Consider the following 16586-nt stretch of genomic DNA (forward strand, 5'->3'; position numbering starts at 1 on the left):
TTCATATTTTGCTTAGGTTGAATCTTGTGGGCCCACAGGCATATCGTGGATGCACAGTGAGGAAAGATGCAAACAGATGACAGTGATTCTCAGAAATAAAAATTGACATAGCTTTTATTGATTACACTTCAAGAACATTGGAGCAGCATAGTGATGGATCCTGAATCGGGCAATCTGGCTGTTGTCTGATGAACCCCATACCTCGGGACACCTGCAGGGGTACAACTGAGGAGTAGCAAATACTGGGGAACTCTGTGGGTGGCAGTTGCTATGTGGTTCCCTGGTCAACTGGTAGTGAGAGTCCAATTGACAGCCTCCAAGCTAGACATGCTGCTGATTTGGCTCCACCCCAAGACCCCTTAAGGAAGTCCCCAGAATCACAGGATGTGAGCGTTTACGCACCACCTTCCTAACCAAAAGGATCCTTCCCTATGTCCAAGTCACCCCAAGCTGTAACAATCAGGAAAATAACATACAAGAAACCTATAACAACCGAAGAGCTTGAAGTTTGGGTGGGAAAGCTGCAATAATTAGGGCTGAAGTCCAGGAAGCAACTCACCTGAATAGGGGAAGGGTATTTGATTTAATATATTGAATTCTTATATTGTCCATCCAGAATCTGGCTCAGGGAGTTATACAAAAAAGAGGCAGGCAAAACCCATAGGACCATTCTCAGCCCTGCCCTCCTGACTTGGGCACCACACACAGGGAACTGTTGTGCTGCTGCTTCTGGACTCCATCCCTACTCCGGCCGTGTGGCTCACAGATGGTCAGCTTGCTGCTCTCCCCATGGCTGCAGGCCCCACAAAAGTGACCATGGGGTAAGTTCTGACTATGTCTTATTGCTACGATATGCATTTTTTCTCTGCCCTGTCTATGATGGTGCTAGAAGCCTGCATTCTTCTATATTTCACATTCAAACAATTAAATATGCTGCTTCTTTAGTACCCCAAAATAGCATTCAGGTTAAGAACGCCCATATGTCATTTATGGAATTTTTTTCACAGTTGATCTAGCCTTATTCACACCTTACAGTGAATGCATCTAAAATTTACTTATACATGTTTGGGGGGGGGGCGGGGACAACATCTGGGCATGGAACTGGGTTCACCATGGATGGGCAAGTAGTTGTGAATTTTCTGTGTTCTGCAAGGGGTTGGACTAAATGACCCTGGAGGTCTCTACCAACTCTATGATTCCATGTGTACAACTGTTTGTAAGAAATGGCCAACAAGTGTTCACTTTGCAAAAGAGCAATAAGATGTCCAGGGTAAAAGCTGATGAGAGTAAAAGTTCACTTTGTCAGATGCTTTGATTCTTGAAAGATGATATTCAAAAAATCTTGTTGGTCTCTGAGATGCTGATGGACTGAAATCTAGTTCTTCTACTGCAGATGACCACAGCTACCCACTGAAACATTATGTAGACCTGCATAGTATTTTTAAAATACAAGTTGATTATATTTGACATACAACGCTTGTTATTGAAAAGGATTCAGGCATGTTGGCCTGAAGTAGCAAAATTTGAGACCAATAGCACCTATAAGATCAACAAACAGTTATTCAAAGCATGAACTTTTGTGTGTAAATTGATAATAGAACAGGGATCATAAGCGTACAGATATAAGGAGAAAGTAAATTAGTAGCAAATTAGTAACAAATGGCATCATAACGTCCCAAATATGCAGTATGATAATTCTTTGCTAGAAAAGTAAATCAGTACTTTGAGTTCACTTGTCATTCACAAAAATATTGGGGCAATAAAAATGTCAAGGTTAGTGATTAATGGCAGACACTTTCCCAGTTGCAAGAAGAAGTAATTAAAAGAGACTTGTTGCTAGCCCCATCCATCTCCACCCAAGCCTCCAAATCATTTTTAATGGGTCTGAAGGGGAGGAATCCTGGCCATTTAAACCTTTGTTTCCTGAGGCTCCTCTCACTTCTGGGGATCATGGCAGGGAGGTGTGGCCAGATGACCTCACTTCATGGTACTTTGAAGCCTGAAAAATATTTCAGCAGTGTCTCTGGTCAAAAGTCTGGTCTAAATGACATGTGATTTATCCTGGTTTAGATCCGCCTATGCATTCTGTTGGTAGTATTCTTGAAAAATAGTCTAGGGGCACTATCCCATCCCATATAATCTGCTAAACATATCTCAAATGGTAAACATTTTCAGCCTCCACAGGAGGATGTGATATATTGTTTTGCTAGTGACGGCTTCCGTATTCTCTCCCTCTCCCTACTGATCTCCAAGCTCCCATTTGTGGATGATTTAAATGAACACCATACATATTGCTAGCACTAAATTTGAGAACGTAGCAAATCCATGATGGCTTTCAGTAAAATTGCATGGTACTTTTTTTTTTTTTTTTAAGTAGGATTTTAGTTTTGTTGTCTCCATTCCAACCTTTCTATTCACTATTGAGAAGCCTTCCTGTGAGACACAAAATTCATTGTGTAATATTTTCTAACAGTCTGCGGGTGTGTAAAAGTAGACACTGCTTCCTTCAAAACTGGAATTATCTTTCACAGATGTAGATGCGCGCATGTCATGCCAAGAAGAGACAGATGTGTCTCTGTTCGCTGAGGGACAGGTGCGGAGGAAGAAGAAATAAAACATTTGTAGAAATGTAAGCAACTGCATCATTGTCAAATAAATAAACTCAGTGCCAAAGGGGGGGTGTTTGTTTGTGTGTGTGTGTGTGGGGGGGGAGTGTTTCCCTCCCCTCAGAACATTTATTTGAAGTGACAGTTTGCTTTCCTTACATTTTGAATTAGCACTAAAGTAATTATAAGACGTATGTGTATATGAGGTGGTCATTATGTCGGAAACTCAGAATGCAGACACTATGCTTGCGTGAAGATCTGAACCTAGGCATCAACAACTCCGAAATGCCTAAAGCCCCAGGTCTTATCACTGAATAATCATCCCATATAATCCATTGTTCACATTCTGAAGGTTATAATTTATATGATGTATAAGCCAGAGTCTGCCCTTAAACACGCTAACAAGTAATTTATTTCACCTCAACAGGGCTTAAATATGTAAGGGGGATTATAAGCATTGTATTTTCCTTTTCCAAAGTCCCTGAAATAATATCCTGAGAATCTTTGCCTTCACTGATATTTATTCTTTCAATTTATATACAACCCCTTCCCCACAAACTGTGGTTCAGAGCAGTTCACAAAAGAAACATAACAAATATAGTTAAAGTGCAAAGTACCGAAAAAATCATTCATAATGGTGGATTCAGCATTAAGCCCCAACAATACACTTAACCAGGAAACTTAATACATGATACACTTTAACAGGAAAGACCTTACAGAAAAGCTCAGCCTTATAGGTCTAGAGAGGTCCCGCAGGGTGGCCTATTATTTACAGCCGCTGAAACAGCGGCATGGAGAACGTGGAGGAGGACGGAGCGAAGCAAACCGCTTACGCACGGGATGGAACGCAACGGTGGCAAAACCCAGAGTATCCGATTATGCACGCGGCTACTATGGAGCCGCTTCTGGTTTCACCCTGGTCCTGGGAAGCTCCACTTTCTTCCGCATCTCGCTAACGCGGCGTTTTTGGCGGCATACGTTGACTCTGCGCCCGGTTGCCGCCTGCAGCATGCATAATTGATGATTTTAGCCGCTGCCATTCCACCCCGAATGCGGACCTTCCACTCTGTGCATAATGGGCTGGTCTGGGTTTCATCTGATATCCCAATACAAGTTGGGTTCTTCTAATCCAGCTGATGGTCTTGTGACCAAACGTCTGGCAGAGAATGGAGATCTGTAGTAAACAATGGAGGGCGCAGAGTGTTTCAGTGCAGGCCATGTGCTATCATGGCAAGTATAATGATGATAATGCATCTGCCCAAATAAGCTTGCTCAGTCATCAGTCACAGGCTGCTTGTCTTTTTATTTTTTTTAAACACATTGGGTGGCTCTTCTAAGGTTCCTACAAATTTGATTTTGAAAATTCCCATTTAGATTTGGCTTATGAAAGCTAGACCTTTGGGAGACTTTACTTGGGAACCCTTATTTTTTTTTCCTTACATTAAAAATCTCCTCTCTCAATTCTATGTTTACTTGGAAGTAAGTCTTACAAAGTTTATAGGGCTTACTCCCTAGTTAGTATATATGATTGCAGTTTTAGAATGGGTAAGAATATGATGTGGGCGAGAGTTGAAATAAAACTGCTATAAAAGATGGACCCACACTCATCTATGTAATGCGGCCTTTCTCAACTATTTAAATCTGAAACATTCTTCAGGCTTCAAGAAACCCTAGAAATTGAGTGATTGTGAAGAATATGGTTGGGAAGCATAGCTGTGTTCCTGTCTATGAGGGGTCTTTCTCCTTCTTATCTCCTACAGGCCCATCATTATCTCCCACACCCCCACCCATTCAGGAAACCCTTCCAAGGCCTTCAAGAAACCCCAGGGTTTCATGAGCTTGATGCATGGCATCCAAATGAATGCTCCCTGATATTAAAATATTTCATAGACATGACAAACAAGCATGAAAATGAAAAGGTTAGAGCACATCCTTTGTATGGTCACAGAGTATTTCATGATATTAGGAGTACTGAAACCTCCGGTTTCCCCATCCATTGTTGGGAGTGCTACAGACTAGCAGCAGATGCCTTTAACAGGACATTTGGTGCTGAGAGATGAAGGGAAAGTAAAAAGCTGATGCCCGGTGAGGAGCAGTTTCTGGGGCTGAGGCGGGAGGGGGGAATCTGCTAATATTTAGAAAAACAATTGCAGGATGTGAGAACTGGAGTGGGTAAGTGTTCTTTTTGCCTCCTTGAAGTAGTTGTGAGGGTGTTGGGGCATGTGATAAGGGGCCAGTTCACTGATTCTCTATCTGGTGAAATTCAGGGATGCCTTAGGAGACACTCCTGGTTTTAAAGAATGGTTAGTTAAATTCCAGAGCCTTGACTGCATGAAACACAATGTCCCACTCACTTCTAAATGTACCCCTGTAGGACATCTTTCCCCCCAAGAAACCAAAACATAATTTCCTTAACACTTCTGTGTATGGCACTCACTAGTGGTGCCAAGCTCTGAAATATAAGCCACAGGAAGTCCAGTTCTTACAAGTCTTTCGGTTTATCTGTCATGAAGTTAGCCTCCCATCTCTAAACACACTCTAAACAATTTCTGAATCCACCTCCAAAAGTTTTGACACAAAGAACTGGAACAGTAGGTCTATTAAAGTAATGTCAAGTGGCTTTATGTTTACCGACCTGTCAGCTTAAACTGCTGTTGGCCTTTTTCCCCCCTTGGCCCTCTTTAAAAATTAAAAGAGAGAGAGAGAGGAAGAGAGAGAGACAGAAGGACAGTTTATTCTTTAATTTATTTTCCTTAAATCCAACTTTTCATAACCTGACTGATGAATCCGGCTTAAAAAAAATCTCTTTGGAGGAAGAACACTCCATGAATTCTCTTGGATTTATGTTGAAAAAATAAGATACCAATTTATTTTAATGCCAAAAAGTCATACAGGAGGAAAAGTCTAAGACAAACAAGTCAAACCTCGTCTATGATGTGCTAGCTAAGGTGCCATGGACACCCATTGTGCAGTGATATGCAGCATGCTCCAGTTCAATCCTTTCCCTTTTATTTATTAGCCTTTGTGTCACGGGAGGAATGCAGATGGACTTTTGCTGAAAGTAGGCAAGTGATTTAAAAATACTGTCGCTTTCTTTATGTTTATATTTTCTACAGCCCGGCCTTGATTTGCTCCTTATTTAAGCAGCATTTTCTTGATAAATTTAAAAAAGCTGCAATAGCCATTACTGCAGGCTATGTGCAGCCTCTAATATCACTTAAGCATATTACAGAATATAATATCTGGTACTTAACGACTAACTTGCATATGAAAGCTTACATAATGTCTCATAAAACCCTTAAAATGGCTTCAGTTTAAGAGTCTCCCTTTTTAAAAAAAAAACACACCTTCAGGGAATATCTTAAATGAAGTAGCATTCTAGACTTCGGGAAAAAAAATTCACACACTTGCACAAATTTTTAATATAAATTGAAGACATTAAAAATTAATTTTGCATGACCATTTCGCATTGCAGTGCCAATGCATAGTTAAGATAATGCCTCAACTCTTCTTTGTTTAAAGTAACACAGAATCTTGGTTCGCTTCCTGATTCTCCCCCCCCCACACACACACACACACATACACACTTCTTATCTGTATATAATTATTATTTTCATTAATCAGACACTGAAACCCTTTCCTCTTATGACAGCCCCAGCTGGAGTTGAATGAAATCGTACCTGTGTTGCTGGGGCAACTTCGAAGAAACTCATTAAAGAAAGGTGCAACCTGACAATTAGCCAAGGCTATGCTAAGCGATGACTACATTTACCCTGTAATGTATGCACATCACATGGAAATGGGATTCACTGGAAATGTAGAACTAATTGCAGGTTTAAGCAACGTTTGCTAGAACAGCTCAGCGGCCAACTTTCTGCATCCTGTACGTTCAGCTAGAACAATTGTCCATGCAGGCCTACGTGGGCTTCAGAAGTCATGCACAAATTATCTCTGACTCCACGGTTTGCATTGAGATGGTATTCTCCCTCCCCTCTGCTGACTGTTTTGTTCGCAAATTTTTCCAATGGATTTGTAACTGCAATTTTACAGCAAGACATTCCCTTGGCTGGCCTCAGTTGCACTAAGATATTGACAAATGTCTTTTTCTTCCAGAGCTGGTGTTGCATGCCTCTGATACGCTGTAGCTGTATTGTGGAGCACTGACATGGCCTGCTAGAAGTGTTGAATACCATTGGGGAGCTTGTTTACACACTTTGCAGTGATACATCGAATTCTGTTATTGATTCATGATTAATTTCTTTCAAGGCCGTCATAACCGTCTAAATATTAAAAACTGACACATCCCCAAAGTTTTAAAAAAGATCTAACATATGGAGATATAGTTTTGAAAGCCAGCTTGGTGCAGTAGTTAAGAGTGAGGGCCTCTCATCTAGAAAACCGGGCTTGATTCCCTTCTCTTCCATATGCAGTATTACCAGAAATGCATACACGCATGTCCTGTGACCCGTGTATATTCAGCAATGGAGAATGAGCTTAGCAAGAGGGTAGTAACATAGTGTTTAAGGATCGATTTGCCTATGTATACAAGGTGATTATACCTTTAAGAACTCAAGGCACACTACAGGTAGGTATAGTAAATTAATAACCATCTTTATTAGAAAGAAATAATAAAAGAAATAGACAAATATATATCTAGCACACTAGCAATCTAACAGATATGAAAATAAAGTGGGGAAAAAGGGTTGTAAGTATATTTACCAGTCTTCAAGTGTAGTGAGGCAAAGATACGGCACAACCAGCCAGCGGTGTGAAGGGTGTTCTGAATCGGTCCCCATCAGATGTACACTTTGGGCATGGCAAAGCCACTGTTAATATATGTTTTGGGGAGAGGGTGTACGTGACTGAGACCAGGTAAACACAGGATGACATTTTACATGGGTCTGGAGATTGTAAAAATGCCTCATCTTGGTCAAGGCTTTTAATTGGTGTCTAGGTGTTTGGGAAGTAATTTCCCTTGGCAGATAGGCGCAGAGTGGATTATAGATGAGAGATTGAGAATCTTGCCCAGGAAGCTTTTAGGCAAACAGATCTCTGACAGACCTCTTGCTCAGCAAGTACAATGGGGAAGGGCAGTCAGTGAAAGATGAGCTGGACATGTCTTGGTTTAAAGCTGCTATGTCGAACCTGTGACAGGGAAGATGGAGTCTGGTTGTGGCAGACTAACAGTGCTTGGCAGAAGCCTAGACAATAGATGAGTGTCCCTAGTTGTTCATAACAGCATGCCAACCCGTAGGGCAGGGTCCTGCCATCCTTAACAGCAGCAAGCTCACCTTGGGCCAGTTACAGTTCTCTCAAAGCTCTCTCATCCTCACCTACATCAAAGGGGAGAGGAAATGAGACGCCTTTGGGTAGTAAAAAGCAGGGTACAAAACAACAGTTCTTCTTCTAAACATTTTCATTTCTTTCACTTATATCTTACATATCTCCCCAAACACCATGTTCTTTTACGTCTGTGAGCACAGACACAGTTTCTTCAAATCCAATAGCTCTTTATTCAACATCAACACTTGATTGGATCCTAGAGGGAATGCACAACAATTCAATTTTAAATTTTGACCACCATGTATCTCTCGAAGAATAGGAGCAACTTTGGGGTCAAAATGGTAAACTCACAAAATGTTAATCACTAAGAGAAAATTGGTATAAAATTAAATTTCCACTGTATTCTAAACATATGTTGTTGAGGATTTTCCCCCCTGAAAACCTACCAGTGAGCACTAGAGAATTTTTATTTCATGCTGCAACCACAGCAAGATTATTAATTGCTCAGAACTGGAAGCAGCAAGATTTACCAGGAGTGGCTACATGGTTGGACAAAACTGAAGAAATCTAGATGGCCAGACTAACTAACCTGGTGAATAAAAGACCCCCTTGGATGAATTCTACAAGCACTGGAATTATTATTTGAACTATGTGAACAAGTAAGTTCTGTAACAATGTTTCTATGGAGATTGTAACAATCTTTATTAAAATTATGAATCTAATCCTTTTTTCTTTTTTCTGCAAATCTTTCTCTCTTTCTAATGAAAAACTGAATTTTATTTTTTATAAAACCAGCTACCATACAACTTGAAATCAGGGCACACGTGAATTACGGGATTCTCAAGATATTTTTTATGAAAGCACACAAAGCATTTCTTTCATAGATTTAGGGAACATGAGACTTTCCTGTCCCTGTGGGTAGAGTTTAAATATACAGAGGGGTAAAGCACCTGCCACTTAAAAAATAAGTGGTTTTATTGAGAATAGAACCAATTTTGTAAAGGGAGAGAAGAGAAATAGTCCTGAGGTCGATTCCGATTCACAGTGGCTGCCCCTGGCCAGGGGTTGGACAAACAGCATGCTTCTACGCCTTCTGTGTCCCTATGGAGGACACATTACAGCAATGGACCTAGTCATTGCATTCTGTGTCCCTGCGAGGGACACATTTCAATGGCGGACTCAGTAATTGATCACCTTCCTATCCACACTCAGCACTTGACTTTTCTTCCTTTCCTTTCCAAATCATCACTCCTGATTTTTATTAGATTTCTAACCTGTGCTTTCTTCAAGAAGCTCAATGTGACATACATGGTTCTCCCCTCCATTTTGTAGTTACAGCACTGGCATATGTGCACACACAGAATTATTTCCCCAGCATCAGCTAATGAACTGTGAAGATCTGATCCTATTATAGTCCAAAATTAATCCTCCTTCCATGTCACACTCCCTCCTTTAATTTTGCAATCCTAAGACTTTGCTTTAGGATGCTTAGGGCTGATCCTGCGTTGAGCAGGGGGTTGGACTAGATGGCCTGTTTGGCCCCTTCCAATTCTATGATTCTAATTTACACCTTTTTAGGTTCATTGAAGTCAATAGACTGAGAAGGTTCTTATTCTGCTCAAAAGAAGAAAAACTGGGTAAAAAACAAAAATAAACGAACACCACTTTTCACTACCTAGGGGAATCCCAAACAGGATTATAAACACTTTTTCCTTTCTTCTCCACACATCCTGTAAGAAAGATGGGGCTGAAAGAGCTTTAAGAGAACTTCTTTGCAGGAACAGCCCTAAAAGAACTGTGACTAGCCCAAGGTCACCCTTCCGGCTTCATGTGAAGGATTAGGGAATCGTACCCGACTATCCAGATTAGAGTCTGCCGTTCTTAAACTGGCTTTCATGGTGTTGTACTGCTGGATAGACCAGCACTGTACTGTTGGTCTATCCAGAGATTAAAGGATTTTTCAGGGGGTGGGTATGCTCTGCTACCCCTTGATTTTAAGGTAAACCGCCCTGAGCCTTCGGGGAGAGCGGTATATAAATCTAAATAAATAAATAAATAAAATAAATAAAGCAGTATAACACAATCACAGGATTTTGCCATCTGGGATGCTTAATTGTTAAGCTAAGAAAAGGAGGGGGAGAGGTTAATGACAGTGGAATCACTAGCTTGTCTTTTAGCTAGTTTGTCTTGGGTTAATCCACACCAGGGGTAGTCAAACTGTGGCCCTCCAGATGTCCATGGACTACAATTCCCATGAGCCCCTGCCAGCATTCGCTGGCAGGGGCCCATGGGAATTGTAGTCCATGGACATCTGGAGGGCCACAGTTTGACTATCCCTGATCCACACTATTAACCCAAAATAGATTTGCAGATGAGTCAAATGAACAGCGTACCTTGTGGCATAAAACCTTTCTGAAAGAGCTATGATAGATGCAAATAAGTCTGACATTGACTCTTGCTCTGTAAGTATTCAGTGGAGCATAATGGTTCATGGGCCAATCCAGCTATGGCAGGAAAGTGGGCCCAAGTGGGATAGGCCCCTTTGTGTCTTCTTATAGGTGTTGTTCATCACTGTGGTTCTGCACTGTGTGTGCAGGAAATTTAATAACAGAGGTGCATCTCGAAAACAGCTTCGGCCCCTCAATAAAATATGAAAAGATTCATGTATTATACATTTGTATGATAAATAAATTATACCTGTAGGATGTATATGTGTATGTAGTCTCTTTCTTAATAACGAGTGGAAACGTTATCTAGGCTGCATTGCCCTTTGACCTGTATAACAGCTTTAATGACATTGTAGGGAAAGTATGGGGGGACGTATTGCTTTTGTCCCCAAACTTAACTATCGGGGAGTAATTAAGCTATTTAACAGTGCAGGCTAAATATCAAAACCACTCAGGAATTAAAAAGGAAATCAAATGTGCTGAATAAGCTCTGGGTTTTTAAACAGTGCAAGCAATGCTGGCTGCACTACCAAATGGATTTCTCCAGCAGTTGAAGAAGTCATCTGTTACCCCCAATAAGTATATCAATAACAAAATCAGAGTCCAGTAGCCCTTTAAGACTAACGAAGATTTATTGGTCTTAAAGGTGCTCCTGGATTCTGATTTAAGGTTGTGCTACTTCAGACCAACACGGCTACCCACTTGAAAGTATATCGATAGTGTTCAGTTTCCACATGCTTGTTTCCTATTTATTTATTTTTTGTTTTCCTTCCAGGCCATTCTGTGAGGCTATATGCAAAGACATTGTGGAGAATCACTTGCAGCAGAAATGTCACCAGGACCCATTATTCACGGGGGCGGCTGTGCTGGGCCGCCGTCGGTTTCCAGTGGCAGGGCCACATACCCCGGCATTTCTCGTGTACTCATGGAGGAAGATTGCCCCACAGGCCATGGTGTGCCCTGGATTTCAGTGTGTACACATGCCAGCCAGGGCAGAAAGGTCCCACTGTGTTTCTCCGTGCTGGCAGGGTGGCAGGGGTTACTTGCACAAGGGTGGGATTGTGTGATAATTCCTAGACTGCCTCACTCCCATTGGACTTGAAATGGTTTATAAGAACTGCCTTCTCCCATCATTTGCTGGACTATGCAAGATTAAAGAGCACATGAAGAATATTCTACAGGGGGCATCAGGGGAAATTGTATTTAGCATTGTTGGAATTGGAACTTCCTGATATTTTCTCCTCCTATGACCTGACTGGCCCAATTGGAGACTCCCTGCTCTGTTGAGCAGCCTTCCTCCCTGCTTGCCTCCAGAATAGGCTGAATGAAAAAACAGACAGTTCATTAGGTCTCTGTTTCGCCTTTCTTTCTACATAAAATTGTTTCTCTTCTAAATAAAACTATTTGATTCTTTTAGCTTCCTGTTGCTGTGCTCCATTTTTCTTATTTAAACTCTGCCAATAATTTCAACCTACCCATCCATGCTGATCATCTTTGGAGATGCTGACCATATTTCCTTGATACAAAAAGGGCATGTTGGGATGGCAAAAAGGGGGTAGGTGTTAAATATTCTGGGCCATTCCACACCCGTTAAATTTAGTGAAATCCTTACCTTTGGTAGTCCGTTATATTCTGGCCGCTCTGCCTGACGTCGTCAACATTCAGCATCCAGGCAGCAAACTGCTTCCTTCATCCTCCATTTTAAAGTGCTAGTTGGGGAATCTCATAAAGTGGATTCCCCAACTTAAAAAGTGCAAGCTACAGGAGAACAACCAGCAGGCCACCAGCTGAAGAAGTGCTATCTCTGTCTCCAATGTCCTGCCCTTGCACTTACCTCCCTCTCCCTTCTCCCGGGAACTGCCTGGAGAAATGAATAGGTGTACAAGCGTGCAGGCAAAGGCAAAAATATTTTCCCTCAAAGTTATGACACAAAGCATGCCTCTCTAAAGTCTCCCCCACCCCCAAAATCAGGAACAAGATTTCTTTTTTAAGTATCAAGACTCGTGACTCCACAAGGGGTGGCATTCAAATGAATCTGTGATTAGATGCATAGCATTTCAACAGGGAAGTATTGAATTAAAAACATTAGCAGGCATTGCTCCTTAGCAGGCAGTCAGCAGGCCAAGAGGCCCTCATTAGCAGGCCCTCCACCAGGATCCTTTGCCCAGGGCCCTCTCTTCTTACCTGCTGCTGGCTCCAGGCTCTGAGGCACGTCTGAGAGCAAAGAGCCTAGAGTCCAGGGATGGAGGGCGGGAGCTGCAGGGGCAGGGGCCCTATTCCATCTTGGACAGCCGGACACGTTCCATCCCCCACGCTGTTTCACACATATATAGAGGAACAACAATGGATAAGGATTGAGCTTACCACTATTGTAAGTGTGGATTCCTGGCCTTTTGCCAGTGCTCCAGGTTGAAAGCCCTTGCAATTTACTTGTGCAACTCACTGCTAAGTACTGCAACAATAGTTGATGGTTGATGGTTTACATGGTTTTAAGACAAGCGGAAGCGCATTAATACCAATTTGTCATCCTGGTTAAGTGCGACGTCCATGTTTAGAGGTTGCATATCACTGTATGGCAGTGGCTGGGAGGCAACAACAGGGAAAGAGCTAGAGTTATATTGTGTAGAATTAGGATATGGGAGATCCAGGTTCAAGTCTTCACTCTGCCAGAGAAGCTCACTGCTTAACCTTGGACCAGTCAGTCTCTTATGCCTTAACTCTAACACACAGAGCTGCTATAAAGGTAAAATGGAGGAGGGGCAACTGGTGTGCTTCATCCTGAGCTTAAAGAAATGACAAGATAAAACTGGAGTAAATAAATCATATGACTATTTGTGCTGGTGATCTCTGTATCCTTGCTGAAGCATCTAGTTGGCCCATGAGGAGGAGGAGTTGGTTCTTATATGCCACTTTTCACTACCTGAAGGAGTCTCAAAGTGTCTTACAATTACCTTCCCTTTCTTCTCTCCACAATAGACACCCTGTGGGGTGGGTGAGGCTGAGAGAGCCCTGATAGCACTGCTCGGCCAGAACAGCTTTATCAGTGCTGTGGCAAGCCCAAGGTCTACTAAACTAGGTGGCTTGTTGATCTGTTCCAGCAGCGTTCCTCTTAAACAACTATTGCCTCCATGGTTTTAAACGAACATAGTGGCAGGAGCAGGCTTACCAGATCAGTGAATGCTAATCCAGATTCAAGGCGATTCCAGATCACACACGCACAGTGCAGTACGTTTATTGGCATATACTAAAAATAAAATGGAGGAGAGAGTAAAAATACCAATTATTGCCAAATACCACGTATAAGCAAGGATACCAAATAAAACTTAAGAAATTCCTCTGCTTAAGATATATAAGATAAGAGTAATGGGTAGTGATTCCAGATCACTGCTGCCAAGATAGCTATCTCATAAATTTTGGTCCTGAAACAACAGCTCATAAGAACAGCAAAAGGATGCCTAACGCAGAGCTTTATATACCTGTGTCCCAGAAAGTCACCGCAGGGTCAAAACGTCTGTTCCGTAGTGGATAAGAGACATGCATTCATTATCTTCCGAAACCTCATTAAAGGGGCTTTAATGTGGTGAGTACTTGAGGGCAGACAAAACTTTAATCTTGTGAACATCAGGCACACCTGTGTTACATTTCCTCTTGGGGATAGTTAGTAGAAGTAGGTTAATTTATGCTATTATTTAAGCTATTTAAAGGCCCCAGTCTGGTGGCTTAGTATAGAAACTAGACTTATATCCCTTACCTTGGTTTGAACTGCAGTTTGACTACTTTCCCCTCTAATTAAACCATCAGATTGTTTTTGAAACCATAAGATACACTTGGCATTTTTAAACATCTGTTTGAATTTTCACATTTTTAAAAACTCTGATTTCTTATTTGCTTATACTTAAGACTTGATTCGTCCTATTTTTTTCTTCCTATGACCTAGATTCAGATTTACGCACTGTGAACTAACTAATAAATCCCCATTAAAGTTGTAAAAGGTGAAGATTCAACCGGTGCACAAGTGGTCAGGTTATACTGTAAAACTGACTGATGCTTGATTATAACCACAGGGCTTTTTTTTTAAGAGTGTGGGGGAAAGATAAAATAATTTTTAGGATTTTTCTTAATGAGAGGATACATTTCCAGTTGCTTAAAACAAGGATATTGAACCCTATTACATGCAGTATCATTAGCTGCCACAACACTAATTACAAGAAGCAGTTTCAGAATAACATTCCTCTACCACCCTAGTTAATTCCTTGATTGAGTTGGTACATATTGAAAGTAATGCAATATTACAGGGATTCCCCTTTTCATTCCAGGACCGGAGGCAGCCCAGGATACAGTCCAGAATGGGAGGTACCTGGAAATTTTGGGAGCAGAGTCTGGAGAGGGAGGGATTCAAGGAAAGAAGAAGAAGAAGAGTTGGTTCTTATATGCTGCTTTTCCCTACCCGAAGGAGGCTCAAAGCGGCTTACATTCGCCTTCCCTTTCCTCTCCCCACAACAGGACACCCTGTGGGGTGGGGGTGTGAGGCTGACAGAGCCCTGATATCACTGCTCGGTCAGAACAGTTTTATCAGTGCCGTGGCGAGCCCAAGGTCACCCAGCTGGCTGCATGTGGGGGAGTGCAGAATCGAACCTGGCATGCCAGATTAGAAGTCCGCACTCCTAACCACTACAGCAGACTCAATCCATTAAGGCCCATTCTGCACACATTGGAGCACTTTCAATGTGCTTTTGATTATCCTGTGCAAAACAGAAAAAATCTAGTTCTACAGTGCATTGGAAGTTCATTATCCAATATGTGCAGGATGGGCCCTGATGAAGCTGTTACACCAAATGCGTGTCTGTAAGGACACATGTCTAAATTTAGTTATGGGGAATTAGCTGGTAGAGCCACCAAGACCAATTATGCGCAGGCCAGAATGCCCATGATGGCTGTAATGGGGCTTCGGAGAAAATCCCAGATTATGCATGACATTGCCGCCATCCAAGGCCTGACCAGACCCAGGCCTTCGGAAGACCCACGTTAATGAAATGTGGATTCTTCCGGAGGCATGGGTCTCCTGAGGGTGCAAGTGAGGGGTAGGTCAGGCTAACCCTGTGCATAATCGGAGGAGCCACGCTGACCTACGGCGTCCCTGTAGGAACGCTTCTCATCCCTGCCAGCACTGTGGCTCCGCAGAGCCGACAGGGGCGTCCCCCTGCCCGCGCCATGGTGGGAGAATAGCATGCTTCTCCCCACCATTGTGCAGTAGGGGCCCTATGCCCCTGATCCCACCACCACCACTGCTGCTGCTGGTTCAAAGCCCTCCTGTTGCTTCCAGCCCAGCATTGCCTGAGTGTGGCTGTTACACGAGGGCAGCCAGCATGCGCTGGGGGAGCTCCTCCCCCGTGCATACACGGGGGATGGCGAGGCTTTTTGCCCTGCTGCAATGGCACAGCAGCAGGGTGGCGTAGCTGATGCCGTGCATAATAGGTCGAAGAGGCATAACACGAGACCTTTTATTGCACAGTTCACTGAGTAATTACATCACTGAGAGAGAACCGAGGCAGACAATGATCTAAACATGGAATGATTTTATAAACACAAATTTAGACAAAATTAGACAAAAGACAACACATGTGCACTCTAGCATAGAAATATACATTCCTAGCCACTGGCACAAAAGGAAAAGGCTTACAGGGATGGAACCTATACTAAAGGTTGAAATCTACCTGTCTTCTGGATGGAGCAGAGTTCTGGAGGTCCTGGGAAGCAATGGGGTGATGGACAAGGGACCAAGACAAGCATCGGACAGCGTTTCTGTGGCCTGGAAATTGGCTGCACTTTGTGGCTGTGGGAGCCCAATATTTAAAGAAAATTTGTGGCCTGAGGTTACAGGGGGCTGATCCTACCTTGTCCAGGACAATGAGCTTGATGGCTGGTAATGATCATGGCTGGGTCCCAACAAAGAAATGGGTTGCTGAGACAAAGAAACCAACTGCTGGGAATATGAAGAAATATTTCCTATGAATATGAATATGAAAAATATGAAGAAATATTTCCTATCTAGAAGGCCTGATGGACCATTTCTGGCACATCCTGGATGATGACTTGTGCCTTGGGGATAAAAGGTAAAGGTATCCCCTGTGCAAGCATGGTCATGCCTGACCCTTGGGGTGATGCCCTCTAGCGTTTTCATGGCAGACTCAATACGGGGTGGTTTGCCAGTGCCTTCCCCGGTAATTCCCTTTCCCCCCCCCAACCAGCT

The 16586-nt window shown here is 42.6% G+C and overlaps 1 long non-coding RNA gene across 1 annotated transcript; it reads left to right on the top strand.

Annotated features, from left to right (window-relative positions):
- The first annotated feature begins 444 nt into the window (after window positions 1–444).
- On the top strand, window positions 445–11752 carry LOC143828663 (uncharacterized). The gene is made up of 3 exons (XR_013227812.1): window positions 445–821; window positions 2532–2629; window positions 11112–11752. It is a non-coding gene; the product is annotated as an uncharacterized LOC143828663 (long non-coding RNA).
- The last annotated feature ends 4834 nt before the right edge of the window (window positions 11753–16586 follow it).

The sequence above is a fragment of the Paroedura picta genome, chromosome 2, assembly GCF_049243985.1.
Source record: "Paroedura picta isolate Pp20150507F chromosome 2, Ppicta_v3.0, whole genome shotgun sequence".
Lineage (NCBI taxonomy): Eukaryota > Metazoa > Chordata > Lepidosauria > Squamata > Gekkonidae > Paroedura > Paroedura picta.